Genomic DNA, 13,003 nt, shown 5'->3' with positions numbered 1-13,003 from the left:
ACAGGGACAACGCTCAGTCTGATCAGTTTGAAATGTATTGAGCATGATCTATGTAACAATTATATTAGAGAATATAAATTTATGATGTCATCGCTCACGTGGTCTCGCAGCCATATTGGATCAAAGAAAAAAAATGTTCAAAAACAGAAGAGTTGGCTCGCAACAAGTTCACTGCGCAGGGTAAGTATTCTATGAATACCATCTTGTTGAGATAAGTCTATGACACGATTTCGATATCAAACTGCCAGGAGAGAAGTTTAGAGTCACAGTAGCAAAGGAAAAAAAAAGAAAAAAAGTCAGAACACCATGACACTAAAAAGGTTTCTATTTGCACAAATAATTAAGATTTGGGATTTTTCAATAAGTTGTAGTCTTCATTGTTCGAGATATTAAATTTTAACCATTCCTCAAGTTACCTTTCTTCCAACTTCAACATAGATAATGAATATCTTACCCAACCTGCCCTGACAAAGGTCAAAGCGACTGGCTCCTTTCACAATGAACTGTGGATCCTTCGCAATGTCCTGCAAAGAAGAAAAAAATCACCATTTAAGAGTGAACAGATAAACACAATATGGCTTTGTAGTTATTCACACATGATACAGTCAATGCGTATAGAAAGTCTACACCCCCTTTCAGAGATGGGTCCAAAAACGGCTTTCAGAGATGGGATGGGTATATAACATGATATTTCAAAAGGTTGTGGACGAGTTATGACAAAACTTGGTGGATGACTTGGTTAGGTGACAGGAACAAGCTGATTCAATTTTGGTTCAGGTCCGAATCCAGACCCGGTCCATCAGTGGGATACAAATCGTAAAATGTCATAAATTTAATCACTCAAGCCTGTTGGAGGTATACACTCTCTACCAAGTGCCATTCTCGTTACACAAGAAAATATTACTCCACCCAATCCTCCCAACTCTCTCCTATATATCCCATAATCCCCCTTTCCTCCTCATTGTCAATAACACTTTACACCAAAAGTTTCTCTTCAAAGTAAATGCAATTAGTTTCTGTTTTGTTGACTCTGGCCCTCGGGTGGCATTCAAGATATCCCCATGTGATTCATTTTTGATTTAGGCCAGGGCTCTGGGCTGATTATGACAGATTTCCAATGTCCTCAAACAATTCCTCACAGACAACAGTAATGCAAGGTGAGTTTTCATGCTGCTGTATTCGAGGGAACTCACCATGGTATTACATCATGTATAACTGCAGTGTTGCCGCTGGTGAAGTGTTGTCCAAAAAGTCACAACACGATGCCTTTATAAAGCACATGGTACTTTGAAGTGTGGTTAAAAATAGCAATTACAGATTGGGGAGGTTATTTTAGTGTATATGGTCGAGGCTCATGGAAGAGCTAGAGAAGGGTTGTAGTCCGGCAGCTAAGCTAAATATAGCATAACAATTGTGCATTTTGTGAGGAAAGCACCAAATTTGGCACACTAGTAGACTATCATATGATGAAAAGATCTGGATATTGGGCCATCTCAGATTCAGAGATTTGATTTTTGCAAGATTTGCAGATTTTGCAGATTTGCAAGCTGAGATTGCAACGCCAGGGACGGCCGACTCCTTCCTGCGAGCTGCCCACGTCACCCGCACAAGAAGAGCTCATCAAATCACTGCAGCGGCACTGCACATCCTGCAACACCGTGCGTATGAACGCCACTGTATGACATATGCCGATGATGCAGAAGACCTGCCTGAGTTCGAAGACTGGTGTCACCAGAGAGGAGAAGACATTCCCAACTTTCAGTACTGGGCAACTGTGCTGGAACTAGAGATGTTGGTACTGGTCTCCGTGCGTTCTCTGCGGCAGGCTTCATTCACGATGTACCTTGATGCCCTGACGGAACTGGTCCCATGGTTCCATGCCTTAGACCACACACACTATGCCAGGTGGGTCCCTGTTCACCTGAGGGACATGGTTGCACTCCCAATGAAGTAGCCAGAGAATTCAGGGCTGGCAACTTCACTGTACAGAAGACGAAGAAGGTGTTCTCTTCGATCCCAATCGAATCGAAATCTTGCAAAAATCAAATCTCTGAATCTGAGATGGCCCAATATCCAGATCTTTTCATAATATGATAGCCTACTAGTGTGCCAAATTTGGTGCTTTCCTCACAAAATGCACAATTGTTATGCTAAGTTGCCCCACTATTGGAAAAGAATGACAAATGGGGTAAACAAGCTGCACACAAGCTGAAACACGGCAAGAAGAGAGGAAGGGGACAGTTGAGGAAGGCAGGTTCACTTCAGGTTAAGGTGTGCATCACAATACTTATGGTTATACAAGTATGTTGGAGTTACCATGGTTAATGTTAATGTTGCAACTTAGAATACGTACATTATATCAAAGATGAGAATAAATTGCTCAAAATAATAAATAATACCCCACGAATATTTCAATGTCGTTTGCTCTAACCTTGGTAATATGATTTGAAATAATGTTTTTTGAGAAACAGGAATTTGATGCTAACTGATCAAATTCATTTTTAATCGTCTGTTCATCTCTCGAATTTTGCTCAAAAAAGAAAGGAGCCAAATAACAGATAAACTTGTATACCTTACCTTCATTAACTCTTAGATGCAGGCGTCAAAAATCCTACATAAACGCAGCCATTGGGCCTCGGAGGCCCAACGGATGTATTCGTGTAATGTTGTTTTTTTTGTTTTTTTTTAATAGATTTTTTTTCTTTCATATCCTTTTTCAATCCAAGTCGATGCTCATGGATGTGTATTTGCTCAGAAAATGAGAAACATTGATCCTATTATTTGGAAGAATCCCATACAAGTAGTGAATAATTTTTTAATTTTTTTGCAATAAATGTTTTTGTTCTTCGTTTTTCAACTTTTTTTTCTCTAAAAATTTGAGGCTCATGGAAGAGTATTTGCTCAAAAAATATGATTCACTGATCCTATTATTTCGAATGTATATGACCACAACTGTGAAAAATCCTACACCAATGCAGCTATTGGGCCCCACAAATGTTCCCACTAACCTGAATGAAATTTTCATATTTTTGTCACTGAATTATTTGTAACCAAGTTATAGGAGCATATAATGAGGCTCATATCAAGAAAATAATGATATAACATAGTAGTACAACAACATTTATGTGGGGCCTCTATGGCCCCAGGCCTGCATTCGTGTTGGATTTTCGAGTAATAAGTGGAGAATGAAGATTTTCCCACGAGCCTGAATGAATTTTTTTTTTAATGTAACTGAATTTTGTGTAACAGCATGAAAGTCGGTGAAAATGAGGGTCATTCCAAAAAAAAATTGTACAGCATAGTTTTTGCAACAAAGAAACCTTGTGGGCCTCCGAGGCCCAATCACTTGGTATTCACACCCCTTGTCTTTTTATAAAACATTTTGTTGTGGTACAGCCTGAATTTAAAATGGATTAATGGGAAAGTGTACAGGTGAGGACATTGAAGTTGCAAGAGATATGGAGGATTTTAGCCAATATAGTTGAGTTTCCTGTTGCAGGCAATTTATGATGTGCTTTCCTCACCAGTAAACTTGAGATTATGGGGGTTGTTGCAGGAGGAGGGATGTTATTTGTGTGAAGGTGTGGGAACGGTGCAGCATGCACTGAGTGCATGTTCAGCAGCATTGGCAGCAGGAAGATACAGGTGGCGACATGATCAGGTGCTGGCGGTAGTCGTGCAGATGGTGCAACAAGAGGTGCTGAGATCGAGAGAGAGAAGAGTGAAGAAGGAGACCGATGTGGGAGAGGTGTTGCTTGTCAAAGAGGGCCAAGTGGTAAGAGGTGGAAAGAGGAGGAGGTGGAAAGCAAGAGGGCCATCAGATGCTTGTGATTGGCAGGTGGTGGCAGACCTAAAGCCACAATTTGTATTCCCAGAGGAGATCTGTGTGACAAGGCTGCGGCCTGACATTGTCATTTGGTCAGGGGAAGTGTCTGTACCTTGGGAAGAGAACATGGAGGAGGTGCACAAGAGGAAGAGAGGAAAGTACAGTGAGCTGGAGGCAGAGTGCCGGGAGAAGGGTTGGTGAGTTTCTTGTCAGCCATTTGAGGTGGGGTGTGGAGGGTATATTGGCAAGTCCTTTTCTGCATTTCTTGCTCGGCTTGGAGTGTGTGGTACAGAAAAAAGGAGGATGTGTGACAGAGTGGCCCAAGTTGCATTGAAAGGCTCACTGTGGATATGGAGGAGGTTTATGGAGGCACGTCGAACGGTGTAGTTTGAGGTTGAGGGTGGTGGTTTATTTCAGTCTAAAGGGGTAGTGACTGAGCATGGAAGAGAAATGGAGATGTTTGATTGGTGTGTGTGTGTGTGTGTGTGTGTGTGTGTGTGTGTGTGTGTGTGTGTGTGTGTGTGTGTGTGTGTGTGTGTGTGTGTTGCAGGAGTGGGTGTAGTTTTGCATGAATGTGTTTTTGTTTGAGTGGTGCATGTTGGAAGGGTAGATGGTCGGTTGTTGTTGTTTTTTGCTTTTTTTTGGTGTGTGAGGGAGTGGATCAGGGGCTGTCGATTCTGGGAGTGGAGGCGGTTTTGTTGTTGTAGTCTGTGTTCTCAATGGCTGGGGTTGGGGGTATGTACGCATCCAGGTGTAGCTGCTGCATGTGGAGGCGTATGTGCCCCTGCAGGCCCACCTTAACTGACCGTATCGAGGTTGAAGGGCCGAAACGATATATATATATATATATATATATATATATATATATATATGTATATATATATATATATATATATATATATATATATATATATATATATATATATACATATATATATATATATATATATATATATATATATATATATATATATATATATATATATATATATATATATATATATATATATATATATATATATCTATATATATATATATATATATATATATATATATATATATATATATATTTATATATATATATATATATATATCTATATATCTATATATATATATATATATATATATATATATATATATATATATATATATATATATATATATCTATCGATATATATATATATATATCTACATATATACAGTGCATTCAGAAAGTATTCAGACCTCTTCACTTTTTTCACATTTTGTTATGTTGCAGCCTTAAGCTGAAATCGTTTAAATTCATTTTTTCCCTCATCAATCTACACTCAATACCCGATAATGACAAAGAGAAAACAGGATTTTCGAAAGTTTTACAAATTTATTAAAAAGAAAAAACTGAAATATCACATTGACATAAGTATTCAGACCCTTTGCTATGACACTTGAAATTTAGCTCAGGAGCCTCCCATTTCTCTTGATCATCTTTGAGATGTTTCTACACCTTGATTGTAGTCCAGCTGTGGTAAATTCAAATGATTGGACCTGATTTGGAAAGGCACACACCTGTCTATATAAGGTCTCACAGCTAACAATGCATATCAGAGCAAAAACCAAGCCATGAGGTCGAAGGAACTGCCTGCAGAGCTCAGAGACAGGATTGTGACGAGGCGCAGATCTGGGGAAGCCTACAAAAAAATTTTCTGCTGCATTGAAGGTTCCCAAGAGCACAGTGGCCTCCATAATTCTTAAATTGAAGAAGTTTGGAACAACCGGGACTCTTCCTAAAGCTGGCCGCCCGGCCAAACTGAGCAATCCGGGGAGAAGGGCCCTTGGTAAGAGAGGTGACCAAGAACCCGATGGTCACTGGCTGAGCTCCAGAGATCCTGTGTGGAGATGGGAGAAACTTCCAGAAGGACAACCATCACTACAACACTCCACCAATCTGGGCTTTATTGCAGAGTGGCCAGACAGAAGCCTCTCCTCAGTGAAAGACACATGAAAGCTGCTTGGAGTTTGCAAACAAGCACCTAAAGGACTCTCAGACTGTGAGAAACAAGATTCTGTGGTCTGATGAAACCAAGATTGAACTGTTTGGCCTCAATTATAAGCATCATGTCTGGAGGAAACCAGGCACCGCTCATCACCTGCCCAATACCATCCCAACGGTGAAGCATGGTTGTGGCAGCATCATGCTGTGGGGGTGTTTCTCAGCAGCAGGGACTGGGGGACTGGTCAGGGTTGAGGGAACAATGAACGGAGCAAAGTACAGAGATATCCTTAATGAAAACCTGAAACAGAACGCTCAGGACCTCAGACTGGGCCGAAGGTTCACCTTTCAACAGGACATTGACTCGAAGCACACAGCCAAGACAACACAGGAGTGGCTTCGGGACAAGTCTGTGAAGGTCCTTGAGTGGCCCAGCCAGAGCCCTGACTTGAACCCAATCAAACATCTCTGGAGAGACCCGAAAATGGCTGTCCACCGACGGTCCACATCCAACCTGACAGAGCTTGAGAGGATCTGCAGAGAAGAATGGCAGAAAATCCCCAAATCCAGGTGTGCAAAGCTTGTCGCGTCATACCCAAGAAGACTCAAGGTTGTAAACACTGCCAAAGGTGCTTCAACGAAGTACTGAGTTAAGGGTCTGAATACTTATGTCAATGTGATATTTCAGGTTTTTCTTTTTAATAAATTTGCAAAACTTTCTAAAATCCTGTTTTCTCTTTGTAATTATGGGGTATTGAGTGTAGATTGATGAGGGAACAAATGAATTTAAACGATTTCAGCATAAGGCTGCAACATATCAAAATGTGAAAAAAGTGAAGGGGTCTGAATACTTTCTGAATGCACTGTACATACATGACATAACCAAAAGTATGTGGACACCCGAACATCACACATCTCATTCCAAAATCATGGGCGTTAATATGGAGTTGTTCCCCCCCTTTGCTGCTATAACAGCCTCCACTCTTCTGGGAAGGATTCCACTAGATGTTGGAACATTGCTGTGGGGATTTGCTTCCATTCCGCCACAAAAGCATTCGTGAGGTTGGGCACTGATGTTGGGCGATTAGGCCTGGCTCGCAGTCGGCGTTCCAATTCATCCCAAACATGTTCGATGGGGTTGAGGTCAGGGCTCTGTGCAGTCCAGTCAAGTTCTTCCACACTGATCTCGACAAACCATTTCTGAAAGGACCTCGCTTTGTGCATGAGGGCATTGTCATGCTGAAACAGGAAAGGGCTTTCCCCAAACTGTTGCCACAAAGTTGGAAGCACACAATTGTCTTGAATGTCATTGTATGCTGTAGCATTAAGATTTCCCTTCACTGGAACTAAGGAGCTTAGCCTGAACCATGAAAAACAGCACCAGACCATTATTCCTCTTCCACCAAACTTCACAGTTGGTATGATTCTTTCGGGCAGGTGACATTCTCCTGGCATCCGCAAAACAAAACCCAGACTGCCAGATGTTGAAGCATGATTCATCACTCACAATAACGCATTTCCACTGCTCTAGAGTCCAATGGTGGTGAGCTTTACACCACACCAGCCGACGCTTGGCATTGCGCATAGTGATCGTAGGCTAGTGTGCGGCTGCTCGGCCATGGAAACCCATTTCATGAAGCTCCCGATGAACAGTTGTTGCACTGATGTTGCACTGATGTTGCTTCCGGAGGCAGTTTGAAACTCGGTAGTGATTGTTGCAACCGAGGACAGACGATTTTTACGCGCTTCAGCACTCAGCGGTCCCATTCGGTGAGCTTGTGTGGCCTACCACTTCGCGGCTGAGCTGTTGTTGCTCCGCGACGTTTCCACTTCACAATGACAGCACTTACAATGCTTCACAATGACAGCACTTACAACTTACAGTTGACCGAATGTGTTGGTTTGAAGCATGCGTTGGTTTGGTGCATGCGTTGGTTTGGTGGATTTGTTGGTTTGGCGGATGTGTTGGTTTGGCAAATGCGTTGGTTTGGTGGATGTGTTGGTTTGGCGGATTCCTTTTTTTTCTCGGATGCATTGGTTTGGCAGATGTGTTGGTTTGGCGAATGTGTTGGTTTGGTGAATGTGTTGGTTTGGCGAATGTGTTGGTTTGGCGAATGTGTTGGTTTGGCGAAAGTGTTGGTTTGGAGCATGCGTTGGTTTGGTGCATGTGTTGATTTGATGGATGCGTTGGTTTGGCGAATGTGTTGGTTTGACGAATGTGTTGGTTTGGCGAATGTGTTGGTTTGGCAAATGTGTTGGTTTCGCGAATGTGTTGGTTTGGCAAATGTGTTGGTTTGGCGAATGCGTTGGTTTGGCAGATGTGTTGGTTTGGCAGATGCGTTGCTTTGGCGGATGCGTTGGTAGGGCCCATGTGTTGTTTTGGCGGATGTGTTTGTTTGGCGGATGTTGGTTTGGTGGATGTTTTGGTTTGACGGATGTGTTGGTTTGGCTTATGTGTTGGTTTGGCTGATGTGTTGGTGTGGTGGATGTCTGGGTTTTATCGAATGTGTTGGTTTGGCAGATGTGTTGGTTTGGCAGATGCGTTGGTTTAGTGCATGTGTTTGTTTGGCTGATGTGTTGGTGTGGTGGATGTCTGGGTTTTATCGAATGTGTTGGTTTGGCGGATGTATTGGTTTGGCAGATGCGTTGGTTTAGTGCATGTGTTGGTTTGGCGAATGTGTTTGTTTGGCGGATGTGTTGGTTTGGCGGATGTGTAGGTTTGGCGGATATGTTGTTTTGGTGGATGTGTTGGTTTGCCGGACGTGTTGGTTTGGCGGATGTGTTGGTTTGGCGGATGTGTTGGTTTGCCGGATGTGTTGGTTTGGCTGATGTGTTGGTTTGGTGGATGTGTTGGTTTGGTGCATGCACTGGTTTGGAGGATGTATTGGTTTGGCGAATGTGTTGGTTTGGCAAATGCGTTAGTTTGGTGGCTGTGTTGGTTTTGTGCATGCGTTGGTTTGGTGGATGCGTTGGTTTGGCGGATGTGTTGGTTTGGCGGATGTGTTGGTTTGGCGGATGTGTTGGTTTGGTGCATGCGTTGGTTTGGTGCATGTGTTGATTTGGTGCATGTGTTGGTTTGGCGAATGTGTTGGTTTGGCGAATGTGTTTGTTTGGTGCATGCGTTCGTTTGGTGGATGTGTTGGTTTGGCAAATGTGTTGGTTTAGCGAATATGTTTGTTTGCCTTTCACCGTGGGCCTTTCACTCACTCACCTCAGGCATGTTGGTGGCCTTTCTGTCTTCTACCGACTCCTCTCTGGCCTTGCTCCCCCAGCTCTCTCTGTGCTCTGTCCCCCAAATATTCCTACAGGTCGCACAAGATCTGCCAGCAACCCTCTTATGGTTAAACTGCCAAAATCTAGGCTCTCTGCTCACCTTCACTCTTTCATTCCCCTTTTCTCCCACCTCTGGAACAAACTCCCACACTCCCTTCATTCCCACTCCTCCCACCAGGTCTTTAAAACAGCTGTTCACCACCATCTCTGATCTTCCCCCAACCAAAACCTTGATCTTTTCTACCCCCGCTAATTCACCCCAGATACACTTTTTTGAAATTCCAACTTGTTTCCTGGAAGTCCTTGCAGTGTCCATATGTTTTATACCTCTCCCACCTCCCTCCCACATTTCTCTCGATGTCCCTGCTCTCAAATGCTGTGTTTGTGTCCTTCACCCTCTCTCCCCATCTTGTCTACTGCTCCCCTTATTTTGTGTTTTATGTGTCGGTTTGACTTTTTGTGTGATTAATGTTTGCTCTTTGAAGAGCCTCGATCTTGTATACAAAAGAAAGAAAAAAATGGCCCCAAAGACCTAAAATACCCAAAAGACCCTGAAGACCCAAAACACCCTGAAGACTCTGAAGACCCCAAAAAACCCTTAAATACCCTGAATAACCAAAATACCCCAAAGAATCTTGAAGACCCAGAAGAAACAAAAGACTCTTAAGACCCCAAAGCCCCTGAAGACCCAAAAGACACCGAAGACCCAAAACACCCCAAAGACCCAAAATACCCTTAAAGGCCCAGAGGATCCAAATGACTCTAAAGACACAAATGGCCCTGAAGACCCAAAACACCATGAAGACCCAAAATACACCGAAATGGTTAAAGATGCCTATCCCTCTGAAACGACGTATGGTGAGGCGCGCGGAGCGTGCCGGGTCACACTAGTATATATAACTACATATACAATTACATACATACATATACATACATATATATAACTACATATACATACATACATAATATACATACATATTATGTATAACTACATATACATACATACATATGCATACATATATATAACTACATATACATACGTACATACATATACATACAGATATATAACTATATATACATACATACATGTACATAAAAAACCATGAAATTAAAATAATAAAAAAACCCACCGTTTAGAGGCCATTTTTCCCCGCAAAGCGGGGGTTGGCCTTTTCGGGGACCGTGGTTGTTGTTGTTTTTTTGGTCCCCTTTTTGAAGCAATGTTTTACGGCCGGATGCCCTTCCTGACGCCAACCCTTTTTGTCGCCTTTTTACGACAAGCAGGGACATACATGTACATACATACATATATATAATTATATATATTGTTACATGTGCCTCTACGATCTTCTGGTCTCGGTAACCTCCGAACCCCGAGAGGAGCCCCGGCAGAAAAATATGTTACCCTGTGTTGAAAACCAATAGTGAAACCACACCAATGATTATAAATGAACAAAATTGTATTAGAAATCACACACAGGAATAACGGTACAACAAATGGCAAGCAAAGGAATTAGTGGCAAGCCAAGGCAATTTCGAGTGCACTCTATATATCTTATTGCTTATGGTGGTACCACCAAATAAAGCCAGATCACTCACTGGTCCCAGTGAAGGAAAAAGGACCCTCCTCAATGTCTCTGTAACCTTTTCCAAGGCGAAGGTGATTCGCTCCCACGGTCACTAAAATGATATCCAGTCGAAGCCCGAATCTCGCTCTCCAGTCGATATTCGAATTGCATACAGTTGACAATGGTGATCGCCCCGCTGAAACTGTACAACGGCGCCCTTCAGAGGGGCACCTTCACCGCTCACTCAGCGAACCGCAACGTAATTGGAGACGAAGCGGTTGCACACACACATCCCCGACAAACGGTAGGATGTTGGGGTGAAGATGACGCAAGGCAAATCCTTTGTAGGTGTCCGAAGCGTGGGGTTTAAAATGGCCGATGGCTCTTACTTGAGCCGATGCGACCAGGCGAGGATTCGTCGAAATCTCAGCGCCCAAATCTGACTATGCAGATTTTCCACTCCAGCGATAATTCCTATCGCCGGATGTCCCTTCAAGGAACTCAAAATTCCCTCGCGACTTTCGGTAGACCAGCCTCGCTATGGAGCCTTGACGTCACGCGTCTTCTCCAAATTTGCTCGCGCCGCCTCTTCCTCTTCACCTCCTCCTTCCGGTTCGGTTTCCTGTATCATTTTAAGTTAACCTTTTTAATTTCAGATAGCTGTTCCTGAATAATAAACCTTTTGAGAATAATAATAGTACCTAATATCAGAAATATGTCAAGTGGGTGAAATCCACAACAGTGGAAGTGACGATCCGTAACAATATATATATATATATTGTTGCGGTTTTGAGTTTGTGCAATGAAGGTAAATTTCCCCCTCATAGTTTAGACACACTACAACATGTAGCCTCGCGATAGTTCAGTTATTTCTTAGTATGTGTAAGCATAGTCCTTTTCCTGTGTTAGTTTTGGGTTGAGTAGAATAATGAGAGTTAGGTCCTTTCATTGCCTTATGCTGCCTTATGCCGCTTTTGGCTTTTGGCGCAAATTAACACGAGGCAGGCCTGGCAAGTCGAGGTAAGACCGAAGGAGGGTGGAGGAGAAGCCGACGGTAAAAGCGAGCCGCCAATCAGGGCTCGAAGGGAGTGGCTGCGGCACTGCGTCTCAAGGCGTGGTTAGAACATTCGGGAGAGCTAAGGGGGTTGGCCATATAACCCGTTGCACGAAGCCCCCACAGCAGTTCTGTGAAGAGGTGAGCTTGCAAGTTCTGGTGGGAGAGGCGCTTGTGAGAGTTGAGTTCTGAGAGAAGACGCACATGAACCGAGTAATAAAGCGCTCTTACAAATTAAACGCTCGGTTGAGCTTGAGGCAGAATCTCGATTGGGTTACGCGAGTGAGAGCGCGCCGTTAATTAATCGCGCTGAGAGAAACCGCCAAGCCTGGCGAGAGACGCGTACATTTCCCTCCCGCCTGCCTGATCTGCCCTTTGTTCGAGAGATGCGTTGCAAGGATCCCTCCCACCGCCTGCTTGCCTTCATCGCGGGAGGTGCTGTGACCGGTGAGAGCCACGCTGGGTGAAGCCGTTCTTGGACGACCAAGTCGGCGCATTCAGAGCAAGTGAACATCATCCTCCCTTCATTTCTCCTGTGAGTGTGATCGGGCCTGTGTCTGGGGTAAAGTTACGACTGTATAAGACTGCTCTGTGTCCCTTTGACTTGTACATAATAGTGTGAATAATAATTAAACCTGTGTTCTTCCTTTATTCGACCGTCTCGTCCCTTCCATCTATTGACTAAGCGTGGTACGAATAAAACCGCTCCAATCGGGTTCCAATACCAAGGTAACTGCACGAACACGTGGTAGGCAATCCGCTCGGTGTACTCAATTACGCGTGGCTCGTGCGAGGCTTGATTCCCCTCTTCCGTGGCGGCGCAGGTACTTAGGTACGTGCGAACATCATCCCGGAACCCTACCCTGTGTTTGCCCGGGAGGGGCAATTCAGGTCTCTCGGTTGTGCCGACCCAAAAAGAACATGGGGCTTAATCTCCCCTTGGTAAGACTGAGGAAGGGTGGTGAAAACCATAACATTTGGTGTCAGGAGTGGGATTTGACCTGGATTGCGCTTCACGCACTCAAAATTACGAGCGGACAAAATTTAGTTTAAGAATCAAATTTATATTCGTACCATGGCTAGCCAAGGTGGTCGAATGCCTGTGCGGGTAGATGATAAGGAGGAATTGATGACCCAGGACCAACAGGAAGGGTTGGTTGAAGAGGAGAAAATTGATGAGGGGGCGGCAGCAGGGGAAGAAAATGGCGGCACCTTGCACGTGGCGGCGAGGGCCGGGCCCGCTGCACAAGTGGGGGTTATGGACCTGCACTCACTCATAATTCAATGCATGGCATGCCTGAAAGAAGAGAGGG

This window comes from Myxine glutinosa, chromosome 11, assembly GCF_964187855.1.
Source record: "Myxine glutinosa chromosome 11, kmMyxGlut1.1, whole genome shotgun sequence".
NCBI classification, from domain to species: domain Eukaryota; kingdom Metazoa; phylum Chordata; class Myxini; order Myxiniformes; family Myxinidae; genus Myxine; species Myxine glutinosa.
This window is presented reverse-complemented; position numbering follows the sequence as displayed.